The sequence below is a fragment of the Triticum aestivum genome, chromosome 7D, assembly GCF_018294505.1.
Source record: "Triticum aestivum cultivar Chinese Spring chromosome 7D, IWGSC CS RefSeq v2.1, whole genome shotgun sequence".
In the NCBI taxonomy this organism is placed as follows: domain Eukaryota; kingdom Viridiplantae; phylum Streptophyta; class Magnoliopsida; order Poales; family Poaceae; genus Triticum; species Triticum aestivum.
Genome location: NC_057814.1, coordinates 509,326,384 through 509,346,851, shown reverse-complemented (window position 1 = coordinate 509,346,851; position 20,468 = coordinate 509,326,384).

Here is a 20,468-nt window from a genome sequence, read left to right as displayed (position 1 = left end):
GTACGGGCGCGGGCGGCGGCGACACGTGGCGGCGGCGGTGTGGGGATTTCGTTCGGCGCCGGGCGGACGTGTCCGGCGCGCGAAGGGACGAAGGTCTAGGGTTGGACTGCGAGTGTTTTTCGGGAGGGTCACATATAAATTGGTAGAGGGAGCTAGGAGGCTCCAAATGAGGTGCGGTTTTCGCCCACACGATCGTGATCAAACGACCTAGAGCATGGAAGAGAGTTTGGTGGGTTTTGGGCTGGTTTTGAGGGGGGTTTTTGCTGCACACATAAATGGACCTTGCGGATGCCCGGTTAACCGTTGGAGTACCAAACGACCTCCAAATGGAACGAAACTTGACCGGTGGTCTCCGGGTGGTATACTAAGGCCACTTGACAAGCCTCGGTCCATTCCGAGAATGTTTGACACCCGCTCACGAAAGAAAACAAGAGGGGTGCGCCGAAGGAGATGGGAGCGCCGGATTGCAAAACGGACAACGGGAAAATGCTCGGATGCATGAGACGAACACATATGCAAATGCAATGCATATGATGACATGATATGAAATGCATGACATGAACAAAATGCAAAACGAAAGACAAAACCCGACCACGGAGGGAATATCGTAACACATAGCCGAAAATGGCAAGAGTCGGAGTGACAAATATGGAAAGTTATATGCGGGGTGTTACAATAGCGCCCCAATTCGGCCTTCCGAATACTAGGGGCTTCGCCAAAATTTAAAATTGTAGACTTCTATGGCTAAGTGAGAGTGATAAAGCTTTATAGTCCGATTGCCTTGTTCGTTGTGCTGAACACCTCCTTCGAAGGACCCAAAATTGGGATAAAGAGTGCTCAGGTTTATCCCGAACACCCCAGTACTAGTTACATGGGGGTAGAAGCCGACGACTAGCCAACTCTCAGATTTTATAAACGGCCGCATAGAAGGTAATATTTTAAATCAACACAGCGTTATATAGCGCACATGAACTCATTTTCATATCACAGGATCACATGAGTACATTCATTCAAATATTACATCCTTAGAACATTCCTCCGCCACAAGGCGGGCACCCTTCAGGACACTGTCATAATACATTTCGGGGTGGCGATGCTCCTTGCCCTCCGGCGGCCCCTCCTTCACCAGCTTCTCGGCGTCCATCTTCGCCCAGTGCACTTTCGCACGGGCAAAGGCCCTGCGTGCACCCTCAATGCAGACGGACCGCTTTATGACTTCAAGCCGTGGGCAGGCGTTCACAAGTCGCCTTACCAGGCCGAAATAGCTGCCAGGCAGGGGCTCGCCAGGCCACGTCCGGACTATGAGGCCCTCAGGGCTAGTTCGGCCGCCTTGTGCAGCTCGACCAGTTGCTTCAACTGGTCGCTCAGGGGCAGTGGATGTTCGGTCCCAGTATACTAAGACCAGAACAACTTCTCCATCGAGCTCCCTTCCTCGGCCCGGTAGAACTCTGCGGCATCCAATACGCTGTGGGGCAGATCCGCGAACGCTCCCGGAGAGCTCCGAATTCGGGTAAGTAAAAGAAAATTTTCCTTCACATGCTTGCTTTGCATAATGAATGCCTTAGCCGCCGCTATCTTCTTAACCGCCTCAATTTCCTGGAGGTCCTTCTGGGCTTCGGCCTTGGCATTTTGTACGTTCTCACGGGCCTTCGCAAGCTCGGACCCTTGCGTCTTAGAGTCACGCTCCAGGGACTCATATTTCTTGACGAAATCACAGAGCTCTTGTTGAACCTCGCCGACGCGGGCCTCTTGCCTCTCACGCTTGGTGCGCTCCGTGGCCGCTTTGACTTCGGCCTCGGATAGCGCCTTCTTCAGGGAAGCCACTTCGGTCGCGGCCCCTAGCAAATTCATAACGATCCTATGATCTAACAAACCACATTTCTTTCTCTTTATCAATAAACAGACGGGGTACTACTTACCTTTGTTCTCTTCGAGCTGCCTCTTGGTAAGGCCGAGCTCTTCCTTGGACCGCTCAAGGTCCCGCTTCAGTGCGGCGACCTCCGCCGTGCGAGTGGCTGCGGCCAGCAGCGAAGCCTGCTTATTCACACAGACATATTTTGATTAGACTCCTGTGATTATTATTTGATCCTCTGTTCGGCCTTTCCTTGCGAACACCAAACAGAGCATCAGGGGCTACTGTCTATGCTGTAACATTTTCTTATCATTTGATTACTTACCTGAAAGCCTGTTAGGAGGCTAGCATAGGCTTCAGTCAGACCGCTCTTGGCGGACTGAACCTTCTTGACTACCGCACTCATAATAGTGCGGTGCTCTTCGTCTATGGAAGCGCCGCGAAGCAGTTCCAGCAAGTTGTTCGATGCCTCTGGATGGACAGAGGCCATCGGCACAGGCGGCTTGCCCTCCTTAGCAAGGGGTTGCTCGACAGAATCCGGAACCACTGGAGGTTTCGGCGCCGTATTCGGCTTGGGGCTAGACTTGCTGCCCCCGGCGTTAGGGCCCAGGAGAGTCTTGCCCCTCGTGCGCCCAGCGCCTGGAATGTCGCCTTGGGGCGCCTCCAGAACTGTCTCCCCTTGGTTCGGTTCCCTTTGAGACAACACCTCGACGTCGTCCGTAGGGCGGGGGGAGGAGGCGGTCGGGAGTGAATCGCTGTTCATATCTGACGGGCCCAAAGAATCATCCGACGAAGATACGTCGATATGGGCCCGGGATGGACTGCATAATCATGTTTGGCGTGATAAGAAGCAGTACAATAAAACGTACTAAGAATTATTAAGGTATCCGGATACTCATGACTTCGCCAGGGGCTTGTCCCTGGGTAACCACTCCTCGTCGTTGAAAGCGACCGTCGTGGAGCAGTCCGGGAGGAGGGTCCTTCCCTTCTTGGACCCTTCGGCCTCCCCTGATGGGGCGGCCTTCCTTTTCATGTCCCCCCCACCGGCTGGGGGGGGAGAACTTTCTTCTTCCTCCTCCTCGTTTTCGTGGGAGGAGTGCGCATCGGTGTTTTCGGACGATGAGTCCGATATAACCCTGCGCCGGAGACCCTTCCTGGTCCCCGTGGCCTTCTTCTCCGGCACCTCATACGGCACCGGAGCCAGCATCTCCGTTAGGAGCGCATCTGCTGGATCTTCGGGCGGGGGGCTGGACAATCGATCTGCGCCGCTGTCACAACCCAGTCCTGTTAAATGGTGTGGAGACTCAGATCCCGCGCATGGTTGTACTGGGGAAAAGAACATCTTATGAGATATAAAAGACTTGCCGGATTGGTAGGGCGATTTGCGCTGAGTTCGCGGTCCTCGATAAGGGGAGGAGGTCCCTCGGCGCCCTTGAACAGCACCTTCCAGACGTCCTTGTGCGTCGTGTCGAAGAGCTCTCGCAGCGTCTGGTGCTTAGCCGGGTTGAACTCCCACAAATTGAATGCCTGTCTTTGACACGGGAGGATCCGGCGGAAGAGCATGACTTGGACCACATTGACAAGCTTAATTTTCTTGCTCATCATGTTTCTGACGCAGGTCTGGAGTCTGGTCAGCTCCACCGATGAACCCCAAGATAGGCGCTTCTCTTTCCAGGAAGTGAGCCGCATGGGGATTTCGGATCGAAATTCGGGGGCCGCCACCCAGTTGGTGTCACGCGGCTCGGTGATGTAGAACCACCCCGATTGCCACCCCTTCATGGTCTCCACATAGGAGCCTTCGAGCCAGGTGACGTTGGGCATTTTGCCCACCATGGCGCCTCTGCACTCCGCCTGCTGACCGACTACCACCTTTGGCTTCACGTTGAAGGTCTTTAGCCATAGGCCGAAGTGGGGCTTGATGCGAAGGAAGGCCTCGCACACGACGATAAACGCCGAGATCTTGAGGATGAAATTAGGGGCCAGATCATGGAAGTCCAGCCCATAGTAAAACATGAGCCCAGAGACAAACGTGTGGAGGGGAAATCCCAGTCCGCGGACGAAGTGGGTAAGAAATACCACCCTTTCTGTTGGGAATCGTAGCATAATTTTAAAATTTTCCTACGCTCACCAAGATGCATCTATGGAGTCCACTAGCAACGAGGGGAAAGGAGTGGATCTACATACCCTTGTAGATCGCGAGCGGAAGCGTTCCAATGAACGTGGATGACGGAGTCGTACTCGCCGTGATCCAAATCACCGATAACCGAGTGCCGAACGTACGGCACCTCCGCGTTCAACACACGTACGGTGTAGCGACGTCTCCTCCTTCTTGATCTAGCAAGGGGGGAGGAGAGGTTGATGGAGATCCAGCAGCACGACGGCGTGGTGGTGGATGTAGCGGGTCTCCGACAGGGCTTCGCCGAGCTTCTGCGAGAGAGAGAGAGGTGTTGCAGGGGAGGAGGGAGGCGCCCAAGGCTGTAGGTTGCTGCCCTCCCTCCCCCCCTTTATATAGGCCCCCTGGGGGGGCGCCGGCCCCAAGAGATGGGATCTCAAGGGGGGGCGGCGGCCACAAGGGGGGAAGGGGTTGCCTTGCCCCCCAAGGCAAGGGGGAACTCCCCCCCTAGGGTTCCCAACCCTAGGCGCATGGGGGGAAGGCCCAAGGGGGGCGCCCCAGCCCACTAAGGGCTGGTTCCCTTCCACTTTCAGCCCACGGGGCCCTCCGGGATAGGTGGCCCCACCCGGTGGACCCCCGGGACCCTTCCGGTGGTCCCGGTACAATACCGGTAACCCCCGAAACTTTCCCGGTGGCCGAAACTGGACTTCCTATATATAATTCTTCACCTCCGGACCATTCCGGAACCTCTCGTGACGTCCGGGATCTCATCCGGGACTCCAAACAACTTTCGGGTTTCCGCATACATATATCTCTACAACCCTAGCGTCACCGGACCTTAAGTGTGTAGACCCTACGGGTTCGGGAGACATGCAGACATGACCGAGACGCCTCTCCGGTTAATAACCAACAGCGGGATCTGGATACCCATGTTGGCTCCCACATGTTCCACGATGATCTCATCGGATGAACCACGGTGTCGAGGATTCAATCAATCCGTATGCAATTCCCTTTGTCAATCGGTATGTTACTTGCCCGAGATTCGATCGTCGGTATCCCAATACCTTGTTCAATCTCGTTACCGGCAACTCTCTTTACTCGTACCGCAATGCATGATCCCGTGAATAACGCCTTAGTCACATTGAGCTCATTATGATGATGCATTACCGAGTGGGCCCAGAGATACCTCTCCGTTACACGGAGTGACAAATCCCAGTCTCGATCCGTGCCAACCCAACAGACACTTTCGGAGATACCCGTAGTGCACCTTTATAGTCACCCAGTTACGTTGTGACGTTTGGCACACCCAAAGCACTCCTACGGTATCCGGGAGTTACACGATCTCCTGGTCTAAGGAAAAGATACTTGACATTGGAAAAGCTCTAGCAAATGAAACTACACGATCTTTTATGCTATGCTTAGGATTGGGTCTTGTCCATCACATCATTCTCCTAATGATGTGATCCCGTTATCAATGACATCCAATGTCCATAGTCAGGAAACCATGACTATCTGTTGATCAACGAGCTAGTCAACTAGAGGCTTACTAGGGACACGTTGTGGTCTATGTATTCACACATGTATTACGATTTCCGGACAATACAATTATAGCATGAATAATAGACAATTACCATAAACAAAGAAATATAATAATAACCATTTATTATTGCCTCTAGGGCATATTTCCAACAGTCTCTCACTTGCACTAGAGTCAATAATCTAGTTACATTGTGATGAATCGAACACCCATTGCGTCCTGGTGTTGATCATGTTTTGCCCTAGGGAGAGGTTTAGTCAACGGATCTGCTACATTCAGGTCCGTATGTACTTTACAAATATCTATGTCTCCATTTTGAACACTTTCACGAATGGAGTTGAAGCGACGCTTGATATGCCTGGTCTTCCTGTGAAACCTGGGCTCCTTCGCAAGGGCAATAGCTCCAGTGTTGTCACAGAAGAGAGTCATTGGGCCCGACGCATTGGGAATCACCCCTAGGTCGGTAATGAACTCCTTCATCCAGAGTGCTTCCTGTGCTGCCTCCGAGGCTGCCATGTACTCCGCTTCACATGTAGATCCCGCCACGACGCTTTGCTTGCAACTGCACCAGCTTACTGCTCCTCCATTCAAAATATACACGTATCCGGTCTGTGACTTTGAGTCATCCAGATCTGTGTCGAAGCTAGCGTCGACGTAACCCTTTACGACGAGCTCTTCGTCACCTCCATAAACGAGAAACATATCCTTAGTCCTCTTCAGGTACTTCAGGATATTCTTGACCGCTGTCCAGTGTTCCATGCCGGGATTACTTTGGTACCTTCCTACCAAACTTACGGCAAGGTTTACATCAGGTCTGGTACACAGCATGGCATACATAATAGACCCTATGGCCGAGGCATAGGGGATGACACTCATCTTTTCTATATCTTCTGCCGTGGTCGGGCATTGAGCCTTGCTCAATTGCACACCTTGCAATACAGGCAAGAACCCCTTCTTGGACTGATCCATATTGAACTTCTTCAATATCTTGTCAAGGTATGTACTTTGTGAAAGACCAATGAGGCGTCTTGATCTATCTCTATAGATCTTGATGCCTAATATATAAGCAGCTTCTCCAAGGTCCTTCATTGAAAAACACTTATTCAAATAGGCCTTTATACTTTCCAAGAATTCTATATCATTTCCCATCAATAGTATGTCATCCACATATAATATGAGAAATGCTACAGAGCTCCCACTCACTTCTTGTAAACACAGGCTTCTCCATAAGTCTGTGTAAACCCAAACGCTTTGATCATCTCATCAAAGCGAATGTTCCAACTCCGAGATGCTTGCACCAGCCCATAGATTGATCGCTGGAGCTTGCATACTTTGTTAGCATTCTTAGGATCGACAAAACCTTCCGGCTGTATCATATACAACTCTTCCTTAAGGAAGCCATTAAGGAATGCCGTTTTGACGTCCATCTGCCATATCTCATAATCATAGTATGCGGCAATTGCTAACATGATTCGGACGGACTTCAGCTTCGCCACGGGTGAGAAAGTCTCATCGTACTCAACCCCTTGAACTTGTCGATAACCCTTAGCGACAAGTCGAGCTTTGTAGATGGTCACATTACCATCCGCGTCCGTCTTCTTCTTAAAGATCCATTTGTTTTCTATGGCTCGCCGATCATCGGGCAAGTCAGTCAAAGTCCATACTTCGTTTTCATACATGGATCCTATCTCGGATTTCATGGCTTCTAGCCATTTGTCAGAATCCGGGCCCGCCATCGCTTCTTCATAGTTCGAAGGTTCACCGTTGTCTAACAACATGATTTCCAGGACAGGGTTGCCGTACCACTCTGGTGCGGAACGTGTCCTTGTGGACCTACGAAGTTCAGTAACTTGATCTGAAGCTTCATGATCATCATCATTAACTTCCTCCCTAGTCGGTGTAGGCACCACAGGAACATTTTCCCGCGCTGCGCTACTTTCCGGTTCGGAAGGGGTGACTATCACCTCATCAAGTTCCACTTTCCTCCCACTCAATTCTTTCGAGAGAAACTCCTTCTCCAGAAAGGACCCGTTCTTGGCAACGAAGATCTTGCCTTCGGATCTGAGGTAGAAGGTATACCCAATAGTTTCCTTAGGGTATCCTATGAAGACGCATTTTTCCGATTTGGGTTCGAGCTTTTCAGGTTGAAGTTGCTTGACATAAGCATCGCATCCCCAAACTTTTAGAAACGACAGCTTAGGTTTCTTCCCAAACCATAATTCATACGGTGTCGTCTCAACGGATTTCGACGGAGCCCTATTTAAAGTGAATACGGCAGTCTCTAAAGCATAGCCCCAAAATGAGAGCGGTAAATCGGTAAGAGACATCATAGATCGGACCATATCCAATGGAGTGCGATTACGACGTTCGGACAGACCATTTCTCTGAGGTGTTCCAGGCGGCGTGAGTTGTGAAACTATTCCACATTTCCTTAAGTGTGCACCAAACTCGTGACTTAAATATTCTCCACCACGATCTGATCGTAGGAATTTTATTCTCCTGTCACGTTGATTCTCTACTTCACTCTGAAATTCCTTGAACTTTTCAAAGGTTTCAGACTTGTGTTTCATCAGGTAGACATACCCATATCTACTTAAATCATCAGTGAGAGTGAGAACATAACGATATCCTCCGCGAGCCTCAACACTCATTGGACCACACACATCGGTATGTATGATTTCCAATAAGTTGGTTGCTCGCTCCATTGTTCCGGAGAACGGAGTCTTGGTCATCTTACCCATGAGGCATGGTTCGCACGTGTCAAATGATTCGTAATCAAGAGACTCCAAAAGTCCATCTGCATGGAGCTTCTTCATGCGCTTGACACCAATGTGACCAAGGCGGCAGTGCCACAAGTATGTGGGACTATCGTTATCAACTTTACATCTTTTGGTATTCACACTATGAACATGTGTAACATCACGTTCGAGATTCATCAAAAATAAACCATTGACCAGCGGGGCATGACCATAAAACATATGTCTCAAATAAATAGAACAACCATTATTCTCAGATTTAAATGAGTAGCCATCTCGAATTAAACGAGATCCAGATACAATGTTCATGCTCAAAGCTGGCACTAAATAACAATTATTGAGGTTTAAAACTAATCCCGTGGGTAGATGCAGAGGTAGCGTGCCAACGGCGATCACATCGACCTTGGAACCATTCCCGACGCGCATCGTCACCTCGTCCTTTGCCAGTCTCCGTTTATTCCGTAGTTCCTGCTTTGAGTTACAAATATGAGCAACCGCACCGGTATCAAATACCCAGGAGCTACTACGAGTACTGGTAAGGTACACATCAATTACTTGTATATCACATATACCTTGGGTGTTGCCGGCCTTCTTCTTGTCCGCTAAATATTTGGGGCAGTTCCGCTTACAGTGACCACTTCCCTTGCAATAAAAGCACTCAGTCTCGGGCTTGGGTCCATTCTTTGACTTCCTCCCGGTAACTGGCTTACCGGGCGCGGCAACTCCCTTGCCGTCCTTCTTGAAGTTCTTCTTACCCTTGCCCTTCTTGAACTTAGTGGTTTTATTCACCATCAACACTTGATGTTCTTTTCTGATCTCTACCTCAGCTGATTTCAGCATTGAATATACCTCAGGAATGGTCTTTTCCATCCCCTGCATATTGAAGTTCATCACAAAGCTCTTGTAGCTTGGTGGAAGCGACTGGAGGATTCTGTCAACGACCGCGTCATCCGGGAGATTAACTCCCAGCTGAGACAAGCGGTTGTGCAACCCAGACATTCTGAGTATGTGCTCACTAACAGAACTATTCTCCTCCATTTTATAGCTGGAGAACTTGTCGGAGACATCATATCTCTCGACCCGGGCATGAGCTTGAAAAACCAGTTTCAGCTCCTCGAACATCTCATGTGCTCCATGTTTCTCAAAACGCTTTTGGAGACCCGGTTCTAAGCTGTAAAGCATGCCGCACTGAACGAGGGAGTAATCATCAGCATGCTGCTGCCAAGCGTTCATAACGTCTTGGTTCTCAGGGATTGGTGCTTCACCTAGCGGTGCTTCTAAGACATAATCTTTCTTGGCTGCTATGAGGATGATCCTCAGGTTCCGGACCCAGTCCGTATAGTTGCTGCCATCATCCTTCAGCTTGGTTTTCTCTAGGAACGCGTTGAAATTGAGGACAATGTTGGCCACTTGATCTACAATACATAGTGTAAAGATTTTAGACTAAGTTCATGATAATTAAGTTCATATAATCAAATTATTTAATGAACTCCCACTCAGATAGACATCCCTCTAGTCATCTAAGTGAAACATGATCCGAATTCAACTAGGCCGTGACCGATCATCACGTGAGACGGACTAGTCAAGATCGGTGAACATCTCCATGTTGATCGTATCTTATATACGACTCATGCTCGACCTTTCGGTCCTCCGTGTTCCGAGGCCATGTCTGTACATGCTAGGCTCGTCAAGTCAACCTAAGTGTATTGCGTGTGTTCCGAGGCCATGTCTGTACATGCTAGGCTCGTCAACACCCGTTGTATTCGAACGTTAGAATCTATCACACCCGATCATCACGTGGTGCTTCGAAACAACGAACCTTCGCAACGGTGCACAGTTAGGGTGAACACTTTATTGAAATTATTATACGGGATCATCTTACTTACTACCGTCGTTCTAAGAAAATAAGATGCAAAAACATGATAAACATCACATGCAATCAAATAGTGACATGATATGGCCAATATCATCATGCTCCTTTGATCTCCATCTTCGGGGCACCATGATCATCTTCGTCACCGGCATGACACCATGATCTCCATCATTGTGTCTTTATGAAGTCGTCACGCCAACGATTACTTCTACTTGTATGGCTAACGCGTTTAGCAACAAAGTAAAGTAAATTACATGGCGTTATTCAATGACACGCAGGTCATGCAAAATAATAAAGACAACTCCTATGGCTCCTGCCGGTTGTCATAATCATCGACATGCAAGTCGTGATTCCTATTACAAGAATATGATAAATCTCATACATCACATATATCATTCATCACATCTTCTGGCCATATCACATCACATAGCACTTGCTGCAAAAACAAGTTAGACGTCCTCTAATTGTTGTTGCAAGTTTTTACGTGGTTTGTAGGTTTCTAGCAAGAACGTTTTCTTACCTACGTATGACCACAACGTGATTTGCCAATTTCTATTTACCCTTCATAATGACCCTTTTCATCGAATCCGTTCCGACTAAAGTAGGAGAGACAGACACCCGCTAGCCACCTTATGCAACTAGTGCATGTCAGTCGGTGGAACCTGTCTCACGTAAGCGTACGTGTAAGGTCGGTCCGGGCCGCTTCATCCTACAATGCCGCCGAAACAAGAAACGACTAGTAGCGGCAAGAAGAATTGGCAAACTCAACGCCCACAACTGCTTTGTGTTCTACTCGTGCATAGTAACTACGCATAGGCCTGGCTCATGATGCCACTGTTGGGAATCGTAGCATAATTTTAAAATTTTCCTACGCTCACCAAGATGCATCTATGGAGTCCACTAGCAATGAGGGGAAAGGAGTGGATCTACATACCCTTGTAGATCGCGAGCGGAAGCGTTCCAATGAACGTGGATGACGGAGTCGTACTCGCCGTGATCCAAATCACCGATGACCGAGTGCCGAACGTACGGCACCTCCGCGTTCAACACACGTACGGTGCAGCGACGTCTCCTCCTTCTTGATCCAGCAAGGGGGGGAGGAGATGTTGATGGAGATCTAGCAGCACGACGGCGTGGTGGTGGATGTAGCGGGTCTCCGCCAGGGCTTCACCGAGCTTCTGCGAGAGAGAGAGAGGTGTTGCAGGGGAGGAGGGAGGCGCCCAAGGCTGTAGGTTGCTGCCCTCCCTCCCCCCTTTATATAGGCCCCCTGGGGGGCGCCGGCCCCAAGAGATGGGATCTCAAGGGGGGGGGGCGGCGGCCACAAGGGGGGAAGGGGTTGCCTTGCCCCCCAAGGCAAGGGGGAACTCCCCCCCCCTAGGGTTCCCAACCCTAGGCGCATGGGGGGAAGGCCCAAGGGGGGCGCCCCAGCCCACTAAGGGCTGGTTCCCTTCCACTTTCAGCCCACGGGGCCCTCCGGTGTAGGTGGCCCCACCCGGTGGACCCCCGGGACCCTTCCGGTGGTCCCGGTACAATACAGGTAACCCCCGAAACTTTCCCGGTGGCCGAAACTGGACTTCCTATATATAATTCTTCACCTCCGGACCATTCCGGAACCTCTCGTGACATCCGGGATCTCATCCGGTACTCCGAACAACTTTCGGGTTTCCGCATACATATATCTCTACAACCCTAGCGTCACCGGACCTTAAGTGTGTAGACCCTACGGGTTCGGGAGACATGCAGACATGACCGAGATGCCTCTCCGGTCAATAACCAACAGCGGGATCTGGATACCCATGTTGGCTCCCACATGTTCCATGATGATCTCATCGGATGAACCACGGTGTCGAGGATTCAATCAATCCGTATGCAATTCCCTTTGTCAATCGGTATGTTACTTGCCCGAGATTCGATCGTCGGTATCCCAATACCTTGTTCAATCTCGTTACCGGCAAGTCTCTTTACTCGTACCGCAATGCATGATCCCGTGACTAACGCCTTAGTCACATTGAGCTCATTATGATGATGCATTACCGAGTGGGCCCAGAGATACCTCTCCGTCACACGGAGTGACAAATCCCAGTCTCGATCCGTGCCAACCCAACAGACACTTTCGAAGATACCCGTAGTGCACCTTTATAGTCACCCAGTTACGTTGTGACGTTTGGCACACCCAAAGCACTCCTACGGTATCCGGGAGTTACACGATCTCATGGTGTAAGGAAAAGATACTTGACATTGGAAAAGCTCTAACAAACGAAACTACACAATCTTTTATGCTATGCTTAGGATTGGGTCTTGTCCATCACATCATTCTCCTAATGATGTGAACCGTTATCAATGACATCCAATGTCCATAGTCAGGAAACCATGACTATCTGTTGATCAACGAGCTAGTCAACTAGAGGCTTACTAGGGACACGTTGTGGTCTATGTATTCACACATGTATTACGATTTCCGGACAATACAATTATAGCATGAATAATAGACAATTACCATGAACAAAGAAATATAATAATAACCATTTATTATTGCCTCTAGAGCATATTTCCAACACTTTCATGGGGTTCTGGAGTAGGAACGATCTGCCCCGCATTTGGTAGCCGGTGTGCGATATCCGCGGCCTGGTATCCGGCTCCCCGGAGCTTTGTGATGTCCTCCTCCGTAACGGAGGAGACCATCCACTTGCCTCCCGCTCCGGACATACTTGGAGTGGTTTTGAGGAGAAAATGCGAACTTGGGCACTGGAGCTCGAGTGCGCAAGAGTGGATAAGCAAGGAGGAAGAGGGCGTGGGTGAAAAAGATGAATCCTTGTCCCTTTATAAGGGCGGAGGAAACTATGCGCCTCCCCACCTGCCTGGTAAACTCGCTTATTCCCCAAGCACCGTAATTGATGGCACGGTTGGGTTACCCACACCTGTATTGATGAGAATCCCGTGATAAGGGGACACGATCTCTGCTTCGACAAGACGTGCCAAGAAAGCCGCCTCGCAATATGTGCAGTAGCTGGTTGAGAAAAACGGTTCGAATAATGACCGGGCTGTGGCGTGATGTCATGCTATGAAGCTTGTCAGCAGATTAGATTTGTGGAAATATTATACTCTCTACGGTGGTATGTGGAATTTGTTTTGCAGAGCCGGACACGATCCTAGTGTTCAAAATCTTCTATGGAGTACTCGGAGGAGGAACCCGCCTTGCAATGCCGAAGACGATCTGCGCGCCGTACTCATCGTCATTGAAGCCTGGTTCAGGGGCTACTGAGGGAGTCCTGGATTGGGGGGTCCTCGGACTGCCGGACTATATACTTTGGCCGGACTGTTGGACTATGAAGATACAAGATTGAAGACTTCGTCCCGTGTTCGGATGGGACTCTCCTTGGCGTGGAAGGCAAGCTTGGCAATACGGATATGTAGATCTCCTCCCTTGTAACCGACTCTGTGTAACCCTAGCCCCCTCTGGTGTCTATATAAACCGGAGGGTTTAGTCCGTAGGACAACAACAATCATACCATAGGCTAGCTTCTAGGGTTTAGCCTCTATGATCTCGTGGTAGATCAACTCTTGTAATACTCATATCATCAAGATCAATCAAGCAGGAAGTAGGGTATTACCTCCATCGAGAATGCCCAAACCTGGGTAAACATCGTGTCCCCCGCCTCCTGTTACCATCCGCCTTAGACGCACAGTTCGGGACCCCCTACCCGAGATCCGCCGGTTTTGACACCGACAGTCAACCACTTGACGATTTATTCGAATCTTTAGCGATTCTCCGTGTCACACGAAGGATCTTTTTTAGATCAAAATATGTAAGGCACGATATTACAATATGTCGTATACATACCAGGGGCTATGTCCTAGCTTCACGATAAAACTCCTATGGCTAAGTGAAAGTGTTAACGCCCTATAGTCCGATTGCCTGGTTCGTCGCATTATCACCTCCTTTACGGACCAAGACGTTGGATAAAGAGTGATTAAATGCTCTTCCGAACACCCCCGTACTTCCTACAAGGGGGCTGAAGCCGACGACTGGAAAACTTTCAGATTATACTAAAACGGCCGCATAGGAGGAATTCAAGCTTTTGAGCAAAATATAAAAATAGATTAACTATAAAGTTGTCTGTTACAACCCTTATACACATCACTCGAACATTATGTCTTTTGAGCACTGACCCTCTATCAAGCGGGCGGCCTCTAGGACGTCTTCAAAATAGTGCTCCGGCTCACAACGGTCCTTGCCCTTGGGTGGACTCCTCGCCGCAATATCGATGGCCTTCATCTTTCCCCAGAACATTTTGACTCGGGCAAAGGCCATCCATGCACCCTCAATGCACGCCGACTGCTTCACAGCGTCGATATGTGGCACCGCATCAACAAGCCGCTGCACCAGGCCGAAATAACTACTCGGAACAGGCTCAACGGCCACAACCGGACTATGACGTTCTTCATGGCAGCGCCGGATATCCTATGCAGCTCGGCCCACTGGGACATCTGTTCATTCAGCAGGAGAGGGCGCTTTGACGCGCCGAATTGTGACCAGAAAAGCTTCTCCATTGCACACCCCTTTTGTGCGTGGTAAAACCGCGCCGCATCGGAAGAACTCTTCGGTAAGTCTAAAAATTTGTCTGGAGAACTCCATACGTGGTTAAGCTGAGCATAGTTCAGGTCGCCGAACTTAGTCTGCAGCAAAAAGGGCTTGCCAGTCGCAATATCCCCAGCTTGCCGGATCTCCTCACGGGCCACTCTGGAGTCAGACCGCGCTTCTCTCGCCTCTCGTAAGGCCTTGTCAAGTTCAGTCATTTTGGCTTCATTTTCTTTCTCAAGAAGTTTACAGCGGCTAGCCGCATTCTCTAATTCGTGCGCCATGGTGGACATCTTCTCCTCGTCTTGTCGCCGCGCAGCTTGTTCGGCTTTCAACTCAGCCGATGCCTTTTCGGCAGCCGCATTACTAAACCGGGCCTGCTTCTTAGCCCGGGCTAGCTCCGCCCGAAGGGCCTCCACGGCGGCAGCACCATCTGCATTCATGCACATGTCATATAAAACTCTTTTTAGAGTCAGGCTTAAAATACAAGCACATTGGTGTAAGGAATGCTCGAAATATATACCTTGCGAGTCGTCAAGACGCCTGCTGATCAATGCAATGTCATCCTCCGCAATATCCAGCTTTCCCTGCAGTTCGGCCACTTCCGTATTTCGGGTAGCCGCGGGAGGGGAGGCAGCCTGTATTCCATGGTAAATCAAGGTTAGTACCTGAGCATATCTTTTCGATCCTCCGATCGCCTCCTTTGGAAGGCAATCCGAGTCTCAGGGGCTACTGCATATACAATAGGTGCATTCTGTCAATAAAATTCCATTGGCAAAATTACATCACAAACCTCAAAACCCCTTAGAAGGCTCGTGAAGGCCTCGTTCAACCCGCTCTTCGCCGATAAAACCTTGTCGACCACCGTAGCCATCAAGGCACGGTGCTCCTCCGAAATGGACGCTTGTCGCAGCATGTCCGTCAGCGTTTTCGGCGCTCCTGGGTCTCCGGAAACCGCCGCCGGAGTACGGCATTCCTTTGAAGGAATCCGCCCACTCGTCTCCAGAATCGTCTTCGGCTGTAAACCGGATGGTTCGGGGCCGTCATGCTTGATTCCCGAACCCTGAGTGACAGAGGCACCACCTTTGGGTAACGCCTTCTTCGTTTCCTGCACTACTTGTCGATCGGGAGGAGCCCCCCAGGACGATACCTCAAAATCATCCGCCCTATTGGGTGAGGAGGCTGGAGAAGGCGTGTCACTCTCCATCATCTCTGGAAGAAGGTCTCTCGAGGAGGAAGACGATTGAGAAACACCAGGCGTTAACCTGCGAGGACGTACATACGTCGGAGGATTACTTCAGTAATAAGAAAGGAATGAGGTATGATTAAAATACCCTGCTGCACTTACGGTTTGGCCAGAGGTTTTTCCTCATCATAAAGCTCTACATCAACATCGCTTGCCCGGCCCAAGCCGCCCGACGATGGTGTTTTCCCTTTCTTGGAAGATTTCCCCTCCTGATCTTCGGAAGCGGTCCTCTTCTTGCCATGGAGGGCTTCCTCTGCACCTTTTCCCTCGGATAAGAGGGTTTCAGTTTCCTCGAGCACAACGTCTAATTTATCCTTGGGGCGGAGGCCACCTCCGGCCTCCCTGTTCTCGCCCTCCTCCGCAGACACCTGGTACGGTTTTGGAGTCAGCATCCTCGTTAGCAGGGCGTTCGCAGAGTCTTCGGGAAGGGGCGGCGGACACCAGATCAACGCCGCTTTCTTTATCCAGTCCTGTGTAGGGACAGATTGCTCAATATCTTGTCAAGAGATACTAGTCGAGGTATGCGGAGATTGTATACTTATCGAAGTGTCCGGATGATTGCAGTCGAGGCCAACATCTTCGGTGGTGTCCGGCCATTGCTCTCGCTCCCCGTAATATAATTTCCACATTCCTTCGTGCGTGGTGCCGAAGAAGTGCTGAAGAGTTCGCCGCCCTTCTGGATTAAACTCCCACATACGGAGAGACCGCCGCTGACATGGCAGGGTCCGGCGGACTCGCATTACTTGGACGATGTTCACAAGATCGATGCCCTTCTCGGTAAGGCTTTGGATGCGACTTTGCAGAGTCTGCACTTCATTGACGGATCCCCAGTCCAATCCCTTATTGATCCATGAAGCAAGTTGAACTAGAGGGCCGGGTCGGCACGCAAGTATAGCTGCCCACCTGGAGCCACGCGGCTCATTGATATAAAACCACCCCTGATGCCATAAGTTGGAGAACTCGGCGAAAGATCCTTCGAACCAAACCGCGCTGGCAAGCTTGCCTATTACGACGCTGCCGCACTCTACCTGCTCCTCCTCTGTCACCCGCGGCCTCACGTCAAAAGTCTTGAGACACAAACCAAAGTGCCGAGGAGTCCGGAGCAAGGCCTCACACATGACGATAAATGTCGAGATGAGAAGAACAGAGTGTCGGGACCCCGATTCTAAGTCACGCCGATCTAGCATGTAACACCTCATATCACTTTGCGGCCTCACGCACGGTATTCCCACGGGTGTCGCCTTACCATGGCCCGGGACCGTTTGCGCCTTTTGGCTCACGTATATGATAGTGTCGCTAGCATCCATATGACAGAGAACCCGAGCCAACATGACTAGTCGTGAACCCAAAGTGGCACTAACTTACGGGGACAGGCATACATGAAACAACATTGAGCATGTCGGTCAGCAGCGTGTGAATCCGGGCTGTAGCAACTGGGCTAACAGGACTCCGGGAACCCGGGCTGTAGCAGGCTAGGCAGGACTCCGGATGTCACCGCGTGACATTTCCCCGAAGGGACAGACACCGGAATGAAGTGAATCACATGCCGGCCAGTCTAAGTGTTCCGGAGCAGTAGTGCTGGGCTAGCAGGACTCCGGTAAACCGGGCTGTAGCGGACTACCATGGCTCGGTGGAAGCACTAGACTACATTTCCCCATAAGAGAGGCTACCAAGGAAAGACAACTAGGTTGTCAGATCCCACACATAGCAATACACGTTACACATACGCATAACATGCAAGTATGTGATGTACAACATGGCATCACAACATAACGCAAACTCATATAGATAAAGGCCCAGAAGAGCCACATAGCATTAAATACAAACAGGGGTCACATGACCCATCATTCAGAGCATACAAGCAACGGAAGCATTACATGTCTGAGTACAGACAACTACAAAAGAAAAAGGCTGAGAAGCCTGACTATCTACAAGACCCTCCCAAGGGTACAAGATCGTAGCTGAGGTAACAAGCTAGTCGTCGAAGTCCATGCAGAACTACTACTGAGACAGAAGTCTCATCTGCAAAAACATAAATTAAGCAACGTGAGGACAAAGGTACTCAGCAAGACTTACATCAGATCCTATCATACATGCATTAGTATCAAGTAGGCAATGTGGGGTTCAGTTGTAGCAAGCCAGCTTTGACTCAGTGGCTATCCTGTTCTACGACTACAAGTAACTTCTTTGAGGTGGGAAAGGGCACACGAGTCCACTAATCACCACATCAATACACTACTATGGATTCATTCCCTTCTCACTACGAGAAGCCATCCATAGCACTCACACTTATCTTGAGCATTTTAGAGTATCCACTTCAAGTTGTCTATGTACCACGTAAGCATCCAAGAAGTCCATAACTGAGGACACGGCTATTCGAATAGATCATGATAACCCTGTAGGGGTGTACTTCTTCACACAGGCTCTCACCACTTATCACCATGTACACGTCGTGTATCTCGGCAACCTTCAAGCGGAAGCATGGCGAGGGTGTCGGCCACGACCTGACTAACCACGCAAGACTCTAGTCCAGGTTTATCGCCTATTCGGGTTCCATCCGCAAGGAGATCCGGCCGGGGTTTCGCTCACGGCCCCAAACGATGTGTACAGGGTTCCCAAGGCCACCATCCGGGTGCCACTCGGTACACCGGGCCACGGTGCCTAGTCTGTCCCAAGTCGACCCTGCGGGGTGCCACTCGGTAGAAAAATAGCACTACCTACAAACACCAGAAACTAGTTGCAACTCCTGGACAGAGATCAAGTTGGTTAATAAGTTGAGAGGGGTCGAGTTACCGGAACCCAATGTGTGGTAGTAGCTAGTCGTTGGACAACATACACAGAACTCAGTGCTTAAGGACGGTTCCAGTGAGACAACCCACCATGTACTCCTACATGGCCTCTCACCGCTACCTTTACCAAATCATGTTCACACGCTTAACTCTCGGCACCAGAACATATCGTAACACTCCAATTCATTCCCAATGAACCAGACCTGACACAACTCTAAGCAATAGAAGGCATGGCATGGTAGGAACACAACATGGCTCAATCAACTCCTACACATGCTAGTGGGTTTCAACTATTTACTGTAGCAATGACAGGTCATGGAGAGGAATGGGTTCAACTACCGCAGCATAAAGTAGCAGTTGAATCGTTGTTCTCCTAATGCAATAGAAGAGAGCAGGAGCGAGAGAGTGGGATTGTATCGGAATGAACAAGGGGGGTTTGCTTGCCTGGTAGATCAACAGGGGGGCGCTGCACCTCAGACAGGTACTCTGGAACACTCTCCGGAGCAGGACCGATCGAGAAGGAACGGTGTCGACAATCAATACACAAGCATATGCAACAATATGATGCATGAACATGGCATGAAGATGTGATGTTTTTTGAGCTAATGCAACTAGCATTCATTTGGTTGAAGTCCATTTGAACCAAAGATTCAAATGCAACTCCAAGATAAGCTCTCATAAATGCCATTTATGTGTTTTCACTTATACAACAGGTATAAGTTGGTTTGTCATGCATGAAACTAGTACAGATGTGTAGATTGAATTTTTCTGATAATTTTTCATATATAAATTATTTCAATCTGAGCTACGGTTGAATTTCTATGAATTTTTGAAGTTTAGAACATTTTCTGGAATTTCTGAATTATTTTAATACCAGAAAATGAATAGCAGCGTCAGGATAACGGTGGCATGACGTCAGCGAGTCAAACATGGCTGACCAGGTCAAACCTGACGTGTGGGGTCCACACGTCAGTGTCATAGTGTTAAACAGGGGGGTTATTACTAATCTAATTAAAGGATTACGGCGCATGGGCCCACTGTCAGTGTCACAGGGGGGTTAGTTAGCGGGGTTGACCCGGTTTGACCGGCGATTAGTCGCCGGCGAGGGCGAGCGCGGGGGAGCGCATCGTGTTCGTTGCTCCGGCGACAATTTGGGCGGCGGAGGCCACGGGCGAGGAGCCATGGCTCGTCTGCGTCGTCTGGAGCAAGCGGGAGAGGCGGGGGTGGCCGGAGCTCATCGGAAATGAGCTCGAGGCGGCGGCCGGAGTTTGGCCGGGTGCGCGCGGGTGCTGCAGGGCACGGCAGGAGCTGCGGGCGGCGGCGTTGGCCTTCTGGGAGGCTACTAAGCGCGGTGGCAGGTGCAGGCGCGGGCTGCGGTGGCTCTGGCCACAACGGGGAGGTACCCCAGCGACGCAACCGCTCGGGTCCGGTGGCTAGCGTGGCTACGGCACGAAATCGAGCGCGGGGAAGGAGGGGAAGCGGAGGAGAGCTCACGGGGAGACCGTAGACATCGTCAGCGAGCTCGGGGAGGGTCGGACGCGAGCGGAACGGCGACGGCGATCTCGGGTGGCCGGAGACGAAGACGATGGCGATGGCGGCGCTCCAGGGCCTCCCGAGGCACGTGGCTTGGCGTCGAGGACAAGGAAGACGGCGCGGAGCTGTTGGACTTGTCGGGGAGGCGAGGCCGTGGCGGTGGGCGCAGCAACGGCGTGCGGCGGCGACG